The 17,031-nt window shown below is 36.8% G+C and overlaps 1 protein-coding gene across 1 annotated transcript in view; it reads right to left on the bottom strand.

Moving 5' to 3' along the window:
* UNC5C (unc-5 netrin receptor C) overlaps window positions 1-17,031 on the bottom strand; it is a 344,363-nt gene that overhangs the window by 190,409 nt on the left and 136,923 nt on the right. The window lies entirely within an intron of this gene.

The following is a 17,031-nucleotide window of genomic DNA, read 5'->3' as shown; positions in this document are numbered from 1 at the left end:
TTTATTTATTTATTTATTTATTTATTTATTTATTTATTTATTTATTTATTTTATTATGTTAGGTTAATCCCCATACATTACATCATTAGTTTTTGATGTAGTGTTCCATGATTCATTGTTTGCGTATAACACCCAGTGCTCCATGCAGAATGTGCCCTCCTTAATACCCATCACCAGGCTAACCCATCCCCCCACCCTCCTCCCCTCTAGATCTCTCAGTTTGTTTCTCTTATGCTTAATTTAATGTGGTAAAGTACTTTTTTTTTTTTTTCCTCTGTGAGGATCTTCTTGTGGATCTTAATGGATATTCATATGGGTTATAATCCAAGATTAGAAACCTATACAAGATGTCAGCAAAATAAAGGGTATTGGACATGTCCAATGCTTGGACACGTATGACAATGCTTAAATAGAAATTCTGGTCTTCTACATACGCTTCTCTTTCCCTCCACAGAAATAAAATGTGAGATTTAAAGAATGTAAATTCAAATCTGGAAGAAAAAATATGTATTCCAGCTCATTAAGAAAGAATATTTTAAAAATACATTCATGTTTTATGTGACCCTGTGTCCTATTTGTTTGACTTCAATATATTTAAAAATAAACAGCCATGCCTCAAATAAAATATCGTGACATTTCTAATTTTGTGCCAATTTCTGACCTAGTTCTACTTTTAAAATGTATAAAAAGTAAGTGCTCTGAAATTCCATCCACAGACAGAGCTAACAACTCAATATTAATGGTTTTAAAAATAATGTCAAATATTTCTAAAATCCTGCGTTTCTGTCATGGCTGACCCAACTATGAACCTCTGTAACTAGCTTTGTTAAAGAACAAAGTAAGTTTTGTTTGTTTGTTTTTTTTTTTTTGCCTGTGATAATGCATCTTAAACATCAGTTCAGTACAGGTTTTTACTTAGCTGACAGAGACCCACTTCCTAAAATATTTTTACTTGTAATAACCTGATTATCTCAAGGAGTTTGCTGTTTAGTGGAAACTGCCTAAATGATTGACTGCTTCCCAAAAGTACGCTAAAGATTTCCAAGCCATATTTCCAAGGCAGTTAGGTAGATAAGCAAAGCCCATAAGAACTCTGTTCAAGAGATGGATAGTTCTACACTTGTTCCAGAGGGATGTTTTTCACATTCAGTGAGTAAGCACATTTGCTTTAATACTGAAAATTACCTACCAGAGATGATCTATTTTTATGCAAACACGATAAACATTACACATGCCACATTAATAATAATCATACAGAAAAGGGATCTGAGAAATAGGAGTCCAGGAACATGAAGAATAATGTAAATTAAAAAAAACAACCAACAACAACAATTATAAGACAGCAAAAAAGTACACTAATTTACCAATCTGGCACTACATAAAGTAGCAAATGTACTTTATGATGTTTATCTTTGCTATAATTTTCAGAACATAAAACCATACCTTGATTACAAGTCTGATCTATTATTCACAGAATCGTTTTAGAGAATTTGTTTATAAAGTCTAGTTTCAAAACAGATACAAATTAGTTATCTTGGAACAGGTAGGGAAAGCACAATTCTCACACAACTGATCAACAATTGCTTTTGCTTCTTGACAGAAAGACCCTGCACACTAATTAAAACAAAAAGAAACAGGGGCACCTGGCTGGCTCAGTTAGAAGAGCATGCGACTCTTGGACCTTGGGGTCATGAGTCTGAACCCCATGTTGGGTGTAGCACTTACTAAAAAATAAATAAATAAACTTTAAAAAAAGAAACAAATAAACAACAACAACAACAAAAAAGAAACTGGAGAAGAGGCTTCTGACTCTCCACTATTCAGGTTTCTACACTTTGACTTTACTTCACCATAGTCATGTAGGGCATTTGCTTTTTCTCTTTTTAATTTTTGGAGATGGAATTAAAGTGTGGCCTATAGTTCTAACAGTCTTGTATAAGAATATTTCATATTCTGAGCCCTTACTCTGTGCCAGGCATAGGGCTGAGGATATATTCTCATTTAATTCTTTAACATCCCTATTAAGTAGGTCCTATTCCTATCTCCATTCTAGAATGAGGAAACAGATTTGAAAATGTAAAGTAATTTTGCATAAATTCACATAATGTATAAGTGGTGAAATCATGATATAAATACAGCCAGTCTGACTCCTGAACCATGCTTTCAATTTCTTTGCTATACTATCTCTCTATATGACCCAGGACATTTGCTTTTTTTTTTTTTTTTTTAAATTAATGGTAACAAATAAGCATATATGTTAGCTAAATAAGTATTTCCTAGAATCTGCCAGTTAAGAATCCATCGTGCAACTGAACATTTTTTTCTAAAAATGTTTGGCCAGGTAAAGGAAATGTTGCTAAAAGCTGCCCTAAACATATTCCACAGATCTTCCAGTTGGCAATTTGATAGGCCTGTTATTATTCAAACACACTTGTCCTTAACCATACTAGAGCAGTCAAGTGAAACAAAGCAGGTTACACTGAAAGTACTTATAAAGCTGGGCACATGGTTATACAAACCCACAAAGCATTCAAAGCTGTTGGAAAGGAAATCTGGTCAATTCAAATACTAACAATCACAGTTAAGGCAATTTCCCAACATTTATCTTCCCATCAGTTCTTATAATGGATGTTTTACTATTTGGTTTGAAAAGAAAAATCTAAGTATTTACTACAGAAGGTATATGAGAGACGTTTGCATAATAAAATAAAGCATTAGTCAATGAAATGAGATAAAACAGATTGTTAGATGGATTTTTGCCCCCCTTTTCTCCCACATGCATAAGGATAAGCTAAAACATGAGCACTGCGCGGTCTTCTAGAACTGTGCTATCCTACATAATAGTGGCCACATGTGGCTATTAGGCACTTGAAATCTGGCTAAACAATTGATGAAGTGAATTTCAAATCTGTACTTCTATGAATTGATTTAAATTTAAAATTGATTGAAACTCAATTCAGTTACTGGAAAATTTTAAGTATCTTTAGTGTAACTGAGGTAGATAAATTTACTTTTTCAAATGCAAATTCTATGAAATCAAATACAGATCATGTATTTCCAGTGAAAATTTAGCATCTGAGTTGAGATGTGCTGTGAATATAAAATACACACTGGGTGTCAAAAACATTAAAAAAGAGAATGTTAAATATCTCATCAATAGTTTTTAAATATTGATTACATGTTAAAATGATATGTTAGATGTACTGAGTTGAGAATAATGTTAACATTAATTTTACCTGATTCTTTTTATTTTTTTAAAGTGTAGTAAGAAAATTCAAAATTACGTAAGCAGTGCCCATTATAGCTCTATTGGATATTATTCTAGATAGTTCTATTGTTTTAGAATTTGAAAGTTCACTGCTTATCTTGAAAATAGTTTAAAAGTGTACCCCCAAACCTATGAAAATGACAACATTCTTTCTTTTTTGTTTTTTTTAAAGATTTTATTTATTTATTTGAGACAGAGAGAATGAGAGACAGAGAGCATGAGAGGGAGGAGGGTCAGAGGGAGAAGCAGACTCCCTGCCGAGCAGAGAGCCCGATGCGGGACTCGATCCCGGGACTCCAGGATCATGACCTGAGCCGAAGGCAGTCGCTTAACCAACTGAGCCACCCAGGCGCCCGACAACATTATTTCTTAATCAAAATCTCCATTCACACTGTTGGACAGTAAGAAGTATCATTCTGATTCTTTATTAAGTAGACTCAGCAAAAGATAAATCACTCAAATAAAAAGGGACACTGAGAGATCCTTTGGGGTGCCTTACTCCATTTCTCCAGACCCCACTGGTGGGTTAAAACAGGATTTGGTAAATGACTAACTGAAAACTGGCCAGGTGACTTATGCAAGGTACATTTCTAACAGGTTCCAAAACAGGCACATTCCCTAGAACTTCTAAACAGGGGAGTTTGCAACTAAAGAAATCTACAGCATTCTCATTCTTGGCTTCTACATTTTCAAAAGAGATATAGTTACAACCCTATGCTTCTTACTGATCCCAATGGTATTTATCCTTTGGGCTACCCTCTAAAGGTAAATATACCCAAACCAAGCAAATAAACACACAAGTAAACAAGTAAGATGGCTCAGTGTGTCCAGAGATCTGACTTGAGGGTCAAGTCCTATGTGACAGAGAGCAAAGGTCACTACCTCCCCTGGGCCTGTTGCCTTATTTCCCAAATGGAAACAGGGAGATTCATGATATCCAAAGGTTTCTTCTAGCTCTAAAAGTTGGTGATTCTAAATGGATTCGAAGAAGCTAACTCTTACAGAATGTTTTCCATTTTTCCTAGCACCTTCCATATTTAATTCACAACAACCTGGTGACAGGCTTCTTAACCCCCTTTAATCAAGGAGAAACCTGAGATGCAAAGAGGCTAAATGACCTCCAAATTGACACAGTTTTAGAAACTGGGTAGCCTGGGACTACAACTAATATAAATTATTTTCCCATATATTATACTGATTGTCATTTTCTGACAGTTGCAGAAAACATGCTGAACAATTTTCATACATTAAATCATTTATGAAAGATGGGCTAGACAGATAACTGTCATTTCTTTCTAATATATATCTAACACTCTTTCTTTTTCTTTCACTGTCAAACCACTGATTTTAAATGTAAACTCTTAGAATTCAGTGAGAATATCTATTAAAGATGGACAAAATGTATTTACTAGATAGTGTCATAACTATCTTGATGACAAATCTCAACTTTTTTCAACTATAATGTTGTACAAATTATGAAATGAGCGATGTTCTCTTTGTGGGGAAAAAGGTATTTTTGGATCAGTACTCATAATATTTTTTAATGTAGGTTGAAAAATAAATTAAGATTTTTTTAACGGAAATATATCTTTGAGGCTTAAAAGGACTAAATAGCTTAAAAATTTACTCAATTCTCAACCAAGAACCCCCTCCCCCCAAAAGCTTGGTTCATTATTGAGTAATTAGTTATTTCTTCTGTGAGTTAGTAGAAAACAATTATATAACAGATAACATTTTTAGGCCAAGAGAAAGCATTTCAGTTAAAATGATTAGTCGTTAATTAATCCAAAATGTTACAATTTTTTGGCATAATTTAAACAATTGGCAGAGCAATTTTTAAGAGAGTTAATTATATAAACACTTTACTAACAGACGACTATAGAAATCTTATCACTGCAAAATGATTTAAAGCGTCACAAGATGGAAAATAAGAGAATTTTAATTTATCAGATGTTTTATAAACCAATTCAGCTAAACATATATTACTGGTTCAGAAGGACAGGACTGGGGCCATATTGATTTAACTGTGACTATCTAAAAGTAAAAATCTCCCAGGAGACCATAAATAAGATATATACATCATACATTCCCTCAGGGAAATTCCTTCAGATCAGCATGCACAGTATTAGATGTCCACAAATGCACCCTTTAACCTGGAAACAAAAGAGAAAAGAAACAGAAGGGATTTCTACACTTGGGGAAACATAGCAGCCATTGGCTTAGATTTATTGTATTCTGCTCTGCTATGTGTCACTTCATGATACAGTGTAAGGTGGGAGTAGGAGAGATGGAGGAGTTAGATGGTTCAGAGGGAATCTCAAAGTCACATCTGTGGACTGCAACGTTACCTTCCCCACCAGTGTATCAGGAGTTATTATTTTAAAGAGGTCATAGAGTAAAATAAAATGTTGAGTAAATGTAAGTAAGTCAAATTTTCCAAGATGGAACCTTTGTGGCCAGATCATACTAACTGGCTGTAGAGCACTGTTAGAGGAATCAATGGGTAAATATCAAGAAAGGAGGTAAGAGACTCCTCCTGGTAAAATGCTCATAGCACACATGCTATGTGGGCTGGATTGATAATCCATAGGAGACTTACTATATCTTAAGGTTCTCCTGGAGTATTTTCTAAATTAGAATCATTCCAACTGGCTCTCTGGACTTGATTAGGAAGTTCTATTGAGTACCATTAACATTTCCAAATATTTTTTTCTTCTAAATATTGAATGAAGATATTATTTCTGCAGTCTAATTACCAACCTCCCACCTCTGAAATATGGATATGGGTGTAGTTTTACCAAGTTTATCTGGAGAATATTTAGCATGCTGATATTTCCTTCCTGTGATCATTCATTTGAAATTAAAAACCAAAAATGGGCATTTTTCTGATATTTTATTATAGCCAGTGGTTCCATAAATTACAAAGTTGCTTGTTTTAAAAACAGAATTCAAAAAGCAATCTTAAACAACCTGCTTTTTTCAAGATAGCTTACTATATGTCTCTCCTTTAGGCATCGACCCTGGAAGACACTTTTGAATGTAAATAAGATTATAGTTATGAAAATGGTACTTAGTTTTGAAAACCTATTTTCTAATAGTTTTATTAAGAAATAGAAAAAACAAACGAAGATGTCTGGCTGGGTAGCTAAGGACATCTTATCTACAAACCTGCACTGAGTACTGTTAATGCATTGCCCTTAGTGGTGCTTTTGATGTACAGAAGCTTGTACTCTGATACCATAAAATAAATCTACTGTTTTCTACAGTATTGTTACTCCATTTGTGTTATTTTAAGAGTTAGCTAAGCTTGACTTCTGTATGTAGCTGCTTTCTAGCTATCTCAGACTCCTTTCCCTTCCTGAAGCTTCATGAAGAATTTGTGAAGGCAACTTCAATCCTACTAAAGCAATTTTTGAAAGGCAGTAATGAAACCCCACAAACTGGGGGAGTGAACTGTGACATCTGCCCTCCCCCGCCCCTGCAATATGAATAAAATGTCTCTACTTGGAGAACTCCTTGTGGTAGAACAGGGATTGACCTACCCTGACTGCCAAAGGATGGAAACAGTAAGTTAAATTAAAGAAATAAATAATGTAAGTAAACAGAGTTCACTTTAGCAGCAAAAACTATAAAGTAATATATATGTTTTTTCTGTTGACTTCCAGAGACAGGTAAGGAGTTAGGCCTGAAAAGTTCAATGGTGGGACAAGTGCCTCCCCAAAGATTACTTTACATAAATCAGAGGGGATGACAAAGTATACAGTCATAATTTTCAAAAGGTATTTGTTTATATATATATATATATTTTTTTTTTTTTTTTCATCTGTCATTATCTGGGATTATTTCCATCCTTTGTGAGTGTTATCCCACTGTTTGCCAGAAAGTACGCTCTGGAGCAAGATGCTGGTTTCAAAGCAATTCAGCAGCACAAGCAGCACTAGAAGAATTGATGAAAAAATGGAATAGGAACCGAGAAAAAAACCTTACTCTCTTCTATTACTGACACCTAAAACAACAGGCTGTGAAAATGGTTTCATTAAAAAAATAACAAGCTTATGCTCACCAGGGGATAGATTGGGGCCAACTGGGGAAATCAAAAATTCCTCAATCATTGCTCAAGTAGGTCAACTAGAATTAATTCAAAGGGCAAAGATTCATAGTGAACCCCCTATTTCCCACCAGTCTGCTTCTTTAGCCCTCCTCCCTGGCCAGGAGGTAAATGGTTGGAAGGAGCCCTCCATGATGGGTATGTCTTTTGGCCAGGTCTTTCTTTACATCAGTATAAAAGTGGCCCCTTGACTCTTAACTATAGAGAACAAACAGATGGTTACCAGAGGGGAGGTGGATGGGGGAATGAGTGAATCGGTGAAGGGGATTAAGAATTCACTTATCATCGAAATGAACACTGAGTAATGTATAGAATTGTTGAATCACTATATTGTACACCTGAAACTAATATAACACTGTATGTTAACTATACTGGAATTAAAAAAATAAAAAGTGGCCCCTTGTCCTGTAGACTATTAGTTTGAGCTCTGCAAGTTGTCTACTTTGAAATGCTAACAGACTGCTAATTAGATCCAAAGTTATTTGCCCTTTAGCAATGTACTTCTGTGTTTTGTTGTTGTTGTTGTTTTGTTTTGTTTTTTACCTTACTTTTCCAAAACAGCCATTAATTCAGTTGGATGGTTAAACGCTGGTCTTCATCATGGTGAAGCTATCTTAGTGTCCTCTAAGACCTAAGGGTATAGCTATCCCAAAACAGGCCTTCTCTCTTTCGCTGGCATTGCAAAGCTAAGGAACTCTCTTCCTAAATAAAATGCACACGCTGGTCTAAAGAAAACACAGTTCTCATTGTACTGACTGAGGGTTTTACAGTCCTGAGTTTTGCTATTCAAATCATCTCACTTCCTCCCATGCAAAGCAGATACGAAGTTTCCTGAGGGCCCAAGGATTTACCATAAAGATCCACTGCTCCTATGCGAGACTGACAAGATAATTTGTAAGGCCAAGAGGTCATAAAACGTGGAATTTTCTTGTTCAAAACATACTAAAAATTTCAAGAAAGCAGCAGCCACAGGGGCGCATTAAACTAAGCATGGGGCCTCCTAAGGGCTACAAGGCTTCCTGGTGCCTACCTGGGAACCACCGTCTCAGTCTCCCACTGAACTGGAAGGAGCATGGGGGCAGCTTTCAGAGCAGGAGTTTCTCTGACTTCATCATGAAGTAACTTCTCTATTTTTTTTATAATCAGCCACTGTGTTATGAGACATGGGAAATAATATGCAGACTATGATAGATAACTGATGACCAGGACAAGGAATTTCAGCTTAGGATAAACCCACATGATATTAATCGTGGGGTCTGTGCCTGTAGGCTCTTGGGAAGCTTCAGAGAAGCTTTCTACTGCATAGAAAACATGTGCTGACCTTACAGTTACCAGAACACTTGGATTCAGGATCTGGTGCTCATTAGCTGGCTATGAGCTATGTGATCTTGTTTGTGTAAGATATTCCAGCTCTCTGGATCTCCTTTTTCTCACTTGTAAAATAAAGGTGTTGGATACATGATCCCGAGGGGCCTGGAATATTTACTAAGTGTCTGAGATGAGAAAAAAAAGAGAGATGACCTATATTTTCTTTTCTCAAGGAGGGACACATCTCTACTTTTAATGGGCATTTAAATTTTATAGAAGAATGAGGATGATGATGATGATGATGATGCTACTATATGTTAAGCTCTGTTTAAGTACTTTATATGTTACATTTGACTAATTTAGTTTACATTTAGCTCATCTAATTTTCATAAACACTTTATGAAGTAGGTACTATGACTATTACATAGGTAAGGGAGCTGAGGTCCAAAGGCTTAAACGCACTGATATTTACTAAGCTTCTACCATGTGCTAGGATCTATGGCAGAGCCCATTGGATCAGTGCATTCAGGCTCAGGGAAGCCAGGAGCCTGAGCACCAGAGAATGGGCAAGAGAAAAAAGAAAGGCACAAAGTCCTATGTGTGTTGTCTGGGGACCCCAACGAGGAGTAGAGTACAGAAGGGAAAAGTAGGGGTTTGACAAAGGGAAAGTAAGAAGAATTATCCTGAACGTAAAACAGATTCCATTCATGTTTCTGAGAAATACAAGTGCTTTACACAAAGTGAGAAAGTTTAACCAATTCCAAGGTTAATAAAAGGATGCATTTAAACCTTTGCCAATCTGTTATATATTTTCAACTAAGCAAGCATGCATATGAGAACTCACATTTGTTTTTCTTCCACCAAATGATTTTTAAGTAGTAACATTAGAGAAAAGTTAGTAAGAAAACACTTAGGCACCTATAGGAAATTAGTTAATTATGCCCTAGACAAAGAACCTGTTTCTTTATATCCCCAATTTTTTTTATTAGATATTATAATAACAATTAGTTTTCAAATAAATACCAAATATATCCTTCCCCAATGGGAAAAAAAAGAAAAGTACATTGGGCAGGATATACAGTAAATAGAAACTTACGTAGCTTTTTTGATATATTTTGTCTGTGTCATTAGCTGCCCAGGACATAAACGTACCCAGTGGGGCCAGTATCATCCTTAAAACTCAGTTCCTTGGACAAACGTCCATATACAGAAGAAATAATGTATGAGTTTTTACTGACTTTCAAAACTTTAGACACAGACCTCAGGGAATAAAGCACATTTAAATTAGCTGTGCAAAGCAGAATAGAGATCATCTCATTTTACAACATCGAGACAACTATCAAAAACATTTCTTTAAAATTCTCATCTATATTTTAGAGCAGCAGTATTATTAATTGTCTGCATTCTGCTCCATCTTCATAATTCAATGTGTCCACTTCTACATCTGTTTCATAAAATTGGCAACTTTATTGTACCCTTGGGACACAATTTCCCAATAAGAACTAGCCAAATGTAGCTTTTTTTGCTTTCTATGTAAAATGCTACAGTGGGTAACATACATCCTTGCTCTCAAAGGGCAGGAAGAAAATTTATGCCACTAACCATATGCAAATTGAAACAAAGAGTTTCATGGCTATAATCAAAACCATTTACCTGGGTCATCAAAATGACACGGGCAATCAGAAGAAATTATTTCCCCAGAATTTTAATGAAAGGTATCCTGTACTTCTGAGTAATTGGATCTATTCTGCATTTTACTTGTTGCAACCAAGAAACCATCATCCCCAATAGTGACACCAGTCCTGCCCAATTCTGGTGGCCATTCTCTGCAAACAGTCCACCGAATTAGTGGGAATAATAGCTGCAATTCAGAAGTCTAACTTCATTTAATCACTCATTATTCATTCATCCAGCAATTATTTGAGTGTCAGCTAAGCAACAGGCAATCAGTAATGTTTTACCATAGCAGAGAATTCTCCCTATTGAGTGTTTGGATCATTCTAACTATTGTTGACTTGCTAGAACTGTCCAACTGAAAATAAAAGCTTGCATTTTAATTACTAGTTTGGACAAAGCAATAAATACACACCTCCTCTTTCTTGTTTCTGTTGTGTATTACGTATTTCTAGAAGACAATAGGGTATTGATTTTCAACTACAAGTAAACAAGGCATCTGGATTTTGTCTTAATGAGATAAAGTTTAGTCTGTGCTTTCTCAGTGGGATGGTTTTCGCTATTTAATTGGTAGCAAAAAACTTCAGCAGCGTGTCCTTTTTCCGCCAACAGTGAATTCTATGTGGGAATGAGGTTGCTGCAGAAGGCTTTCAGATATAAACGCAGCTTTGGAACTAATTAGATAAAAATCACAGGAAAAATACCGGTTATTACTTGAGCAGAAACTGAAAACATTATTTTTCTCCATGAATTCCCTGAATAACACAGGAAAAAATATAGCGCTTCACTGGAACCTTCCAAAATAAGGTCAATTTACTTATAACATGCTATTTATATCAAAGGTCTTTCTAATATCTTAGACAAAATTAGGATAACAAATATGAAAAGAAGTATGTTACTGCAATGTTATGTTCCTAAAATAAAAATATAATCACTAAAAAATAAGGGAAAAAAAGCAACACAAGACACAGAAATTACCGGGCCAAAAACAATATTCTAAAAATGTTAACTGAGACATGACTAAGTACCAATTATTTTGACTTAAGCAGGGCCTTCCCCAGAGACTACCAAGGAAACCTTGTCAACAACTTCACAAAAAAAGTATTGTACAGCATACAGCAGGCGAGAACCCTTTCATGTCACTGAGGATAAAAAAATGCAAAATATTTTTTCTCCATTAGTCTTTTCAAACCAGATCATGCCACTTCCCTGATGAATACCCCTCAGTGGATTCCCACTGCATTTAGAATAAATGTAAAATCTTCAACATGGCCTGTAGCTCCTTTCTACCTCTCTATCTTCATCTGTCTACACTGCATCTGTTGCAGGTACACTAGACTTCTTCCAGTCTCTCAGATAGGCTTAGTCTTTCCTGCCACAGGGCCTTTGAACTTACATTCTCCCTACCTAAAGTTCCCTCTCTTCCTTCCCAGATAGCTACTAGGCATCCTCTAGGTGGTCAAGTGACATTTCTTTAAGGAAACATGCCATATCAAATCTAGAGTACATTTTTGTTGTTATCCTCTCTAATACCCAAGTGGGTTTCCCTCATTAATCTTTTTTCTTAACCCTGCTCCTTTGCAGTACTTATAAGGAACTATAATTATGTATGGGAGTAGGATTTTTGCTTGTCTTTAATCTATTAGTCTTCCCTATTAGAGTATATGTTCCTCCACTATAGGGACTGTGTCTCCATTGTTTATCCCTAGCATGATGCCTCCATATATTCACATATATTTCCTAAAATAAAAGTTAACTTTTCAATCATCGGTCTTGGTTCCTAACATTGCTACAGAGCAAAGTAACCAATCTTTTACACATAAATAAACTGTAACAGGCAAAACTGTTGTAGGAAACATATGCTAAATGGATCCCAGTGAGTAATTCCTTGTGTAATCCCCTTTCCTTGAGTACAGAAGAAACCTGTGACTTGCTTCTAACTAATGGCATATGGTTAAGGGGATGGAATGTCACTCCCATGATTAGGTTACATGACTTAAGACTCTGTCTTAGCAAATAGAGACTCCCTACGTTGGCTTTGATGAAGCAGGCTACCATGGTCTGAGAGGCATATGGCAAGTAGCTATAGGGACACTGGAGGAACTCAGGGCAGACCTCACCAACAGCAGCAAGAAAATGTGGCCCTTAGTGCTACAGCCATAAGGAAATGAATTATTCCAACCACCTGAGGTAGCCAAGAAGCGGATCTTTCCCCCCTCCACCCACCCCCGACACTGACCCCATTGAGCCTCTGATGAAAACACACACCTGCACTGCAGCCTGGTGAGACCCTGAGCAGAAAATCCAGGTAAACAGTGCTTTGACTCCTCACCTGCACAAACCGTGAGGTAATACATGGGTGCTTTTTTAAACTGCTAATTATGTGGTAATTTGTTATACAGCAATAGAAAACTAATCCAACTGCCAAACTGGATCACCTCAAAGCCAGATTGCCATCAAATGCCCTTTTCTTTTTTATTCTGATTTTATCAACTGAGTTTTGGATGGTAGGGTGTTTTCTTCCCCCCCCCCTTTTTTTGAGATGATTTCTCACTTAAAAAAAAAAAAAAAAACTTTCTCCGCCCCCGCCCCCCCCGCCCCTGAGATAGAATCTTAGAAGTAGTTTTCTTTTCTTTTCAACATACCTAAAGAATTTTGTTTATAAATTAAGTGCCTACCATGTGCACTGCAGGATATATAAGTCGGAGTACACTTTTTGGGGGGCATACTGAAGCTATTGGATAAAACATAAAGTCCAATAATATAATACAGACCAAACAATAATACAAAGAACTCAATATACTCATTCAGTGCCTCTTCAGGATATTTTTATTCCGGCCTCATCCCTCAGAGGCTGGGGTGGAGCTGCTGCTGGCCTCAGGGACAGAATAAGCAGCAAGAGCCCAAGAAAAGTGAGGTTGATTGGACATGAGCACTTCATGTCTGATACACTCCCCTCCCATATGAGGCCAGGAATGATATTTTGTTCACCTGTGTATTCCCCAGACGCATAGTTGACCTTCAAGAAACACTAATTTTTAATTTAAAGCCCAAAAGATATTGGATAATACGATGGCGCATGTCAAGGACAGCTTCTTGGAAGTGGTCTTATGTTGGTTCTTAAAGATGTAGACAGCCATTATCAGCAGGGAGTGGAGGAAAGCTCTTCACCTGTCTTTCTGCAATTTCAGGTAGGAGTTACCTAGTTTTTTCCTAAAAGCTGTTTCTAAAAATGTATCACTTGTAGTTTTATTCATTTTGTAACATGTACTGCTACTAATGCAACATCTTCATTTAATTTCATTTCTACATACTTGTAATTTTGTTCCAGAATGCTTTCTAATCAATACTATTATGCCACTTAAAGAGATCATCTATGTTTCACTAAGCTGGTTATAATTTTTAAATGACTCCTACCCCTGTATGACATCCGTCAGATGTGCATTTCCGGGTTTCTCTCTTCTGCTAGGCCTGCTGTCCTGGTACCCCGGAGGCCTTGACAAGGAAGAAAGAGCTCTGGGCATGGATAAAGAAGACCTGTGTTTAAGTCTGAGCCCTGTGATCAGGCGCACTTCTCTCAGGGACTTATTTTGTATAATGGGCATAATCATTCTCCATTTGTTTATTTCTTGAAGAGCTGCTTAGCCTTGAGGGGAATAAAAGTGCACGCAAATGGTTCCTCCTGTCTCTGATCACACAAGACCAATAGGGGAGAGGAATAAATACATAATCTCAGAGGGTCTTAAAGGGTTATAGTACCTAAGTGTTCCAGGGTGGTTTTAAAGACAAAGATAATATATACAAAATGATTTGCAAGCTATAAAAACCCTCTACCACCATATAACTATAGTATAACAAATATTTACTATTTCATGACTATACCCTATGTTTTCCTCCTCTCCAGTTCAGTTAGGCTACTTCTCTAGACTATTAACTCCACTTAGCTAAATCTTTCTAAACCTATTTGAAATTCTGGTTTCTTGGCAGCAATGTCTCTAGAATTCCTTAGACTACAGAGATTGCTCCTTTCTTCTAAAGTTAGAAACAAATCTAAAATCTCTTTGAGACAGTTATTCTGTGGTCCTAATACTGATTAAATTTTGGGTTATTTACTTTTTTCATGTTTTATTTTTTTTAATTTAACTTAATTTTATGATGTTATGTTAGTCACCATACAATACATCATTCGTTTTTGATGTAGTGGGGAGAACATAAGCAGTAACCTCTTTGACATCAGCCACAGCAACTTCTTTCAAGATACATCTCCAAATGCTAGTGAAACAAAAGCAAAAATAAACTTTTGGGACTTCACCAAGATAAAAAGCTTCTGCACAGCAAAGGAAACAGTCAATGAAACAAAGAGGCAACCCACGAAATGGGAGAAGATATTTGCAAATGACACTACAGATAAAGGGCTGGTATCCAAGATCTATGAAGAACTTCTCAAACTCAACACCCAAAAAACAAATCCTCGAGTCAAAAAATGGGCAGAAGACATGAACAGACACTTCTCCAAAGAAGACATACAAATGGCTAAAAGACACATGAAAAAATGTTCAGCATCATTAGCCACCAGGTAAATCCAAATCAAAACCACATTGAGATACCACCTTATACCAGTTAGAATGGCAAAAATTGACAAGGCAAGAAACAACAAATGTTGGATAGGTTGTGGAGAAAGGGGGAACCCTCTTACACTGTTGGTGGGAATGCAAGTTGGTACAGCCACTTTGGAAAACAGTGTGGAGGTGCCTCAAAAATTTAAAAATAGAGCTACCCGATGACCCAGCAATTGCACTACTGGGGATTTACCCCAAAGACACAGATGTAGTGAAAAGAAGGGCCATATGCACCCCAATGTTCATAGCAGCCATGTCCGCAATAGCCAAACTGTGGAAAGAGCCTGGATGCCCTCCAACAGATGAATGGATAAAGAAGATGTGGTCCATATATACAATGGAATATTACTCTGCCATCAGAAAGGATGAATACCCAACTTTTACATCAACATGGATGGGACTGGAGGAGATTATGCTAAGTGAAATAAGTCAAGCAGAGAAAGTCAATTATCATATGGTTTCACTTATTTGTGGAACATAAGGAATAGCATGGAGGACATTAGGAGAAGGAAGGGAAAAATGAAGGGGGGTGGAAATCAGCGGGAGAGATGAACCATGAGAGACTATGGACTCTGAGAAACAAAATGAGGGTTTTAGAGGGGAGGAGGGGGGGGATGGATTAGCCCATTGATGGATATTAAGGAGGGCACGTACTGCATGGAGCACTGGGTGTTATACTTTTTTCATGTTTTAGATATCAATTCTTTAAAATACACTGTAAAGTGGCTCAGCTGGCTAAGTGGCCATGTTCCCAGGGTCCTGGGATTGAGTCCGGCATAGGTTTCCCTGCTCAGCGGGGAGTCTGCTTCTCCCTCTCCCCTCTGCCCCTCCCCTCCGCTCGTGCTCTCTCTCATGCTCTCTGTCTCTCAAATAAATAAATAAAATCTTTAAAAGAATTAGAAAATTAAAAAAATTAAAATACACTGTAAGGCATTTAATATAACTTTTCAATTTGGTGGTATAAATTCCTTCTATGCACAGGAGGATGTCAAGAACTTCAGTCTTGGAGGAAGAAAGAGGAAGTTGTAGACAACTGTGGCAATAATTACTAAGTGGAACAGGAGTAAGTGCAGGAGGCATTAAAGATGAAAGAAGAGCAAAAGATTGCATCTGGTTGGGAGCGTCAGGTAAGGCTTCTCAGAGTAAGGCCTTGAAATAAGCCTGTCGGTATTAATAAAATTTCCCAAGGCAGAGACTAGGAGTCAGCTGGGAAGAAAACACCTAAGGAAAGCACCAGCACAAATGTGTTGATAGAGCAACACTGAATCTGTTCTTGAACACGTCCGCTTAGCGGAAATATAGCCCCCGTGTGGGAAGAAGCTCATCCCCGTGTGGAGATGAAGAGAAGGCATTTAATTTGACAGACAGTGGGAAGCCATCCAAAGCTTCTGTGCAGCAAAGTCAACAGCGCTCAATAAGTAGGTACTAAGATTTTTTCTAAATTTCTACTACTTTGCAAAGCCTTGTTTCCCTTCAGGAGCCCTTGTGAATATTTTAGATATAATACTTTTATTGCGGAAACAAAGTAAATATATGTTTTCCATATGCATAGTCCGCTGCAGATAGATCACTATTTCCCAAGTCCCTTTCTTCTGGTCCAAGTCCATCCCCTTCTATTTCCCTCAGTCTCCATGTCACTGTACTGTTCTGTTCTTTGCTGTTCTATGGATCCTGGGTTTCAATGATTTGCTTTAGGTCATAATTAAATGAGGAAACACTGGTATTTTTCCTTGGTAGTGTTTCTTGAGTCATCTTTTCAAGTTTTTTCTTTTAATCAATAGGAGGATATTTCCAAAGAAGCCAGCGTGGCTCACAGATGGATTGCTTTCCAGACATAGAAAGCTACCTTGGGGGAAGGAAACTACTTAGCCTCCTGTGTGGCGAGTACATTAGACATATATAACGTGATAGTTAAATTGATGAACAGTCAATAGACTCTAAAGGACTGGGAGGAAAAAACAAACAAGAAAATCCCAGTACATAAACATTCCCCTTCTCCATTTTTAAGAATAGCTCTTATTTTACATCACCAACTAGAAAAACAAATTATTAAT

This window comes from Mirounga leonina, unplaced genomic scaffold (assembly GCF_011800145.1).
Source record: "Mirounga leonina isolate KUSES-001 unplaced genomic scaffold, KU_Mleo_1.0 Mir_129, whole genome shotgun sequence".
NCBI classification, from domain to species: Eukaryota; Metazoa; Chordata; class Mammalia; order Carnivora; family Phocidae; genus Mirounga; species Mirounga leonina.
This window is presented reverse-complemented; position numbering and strand designations above follow the sequence as displayed.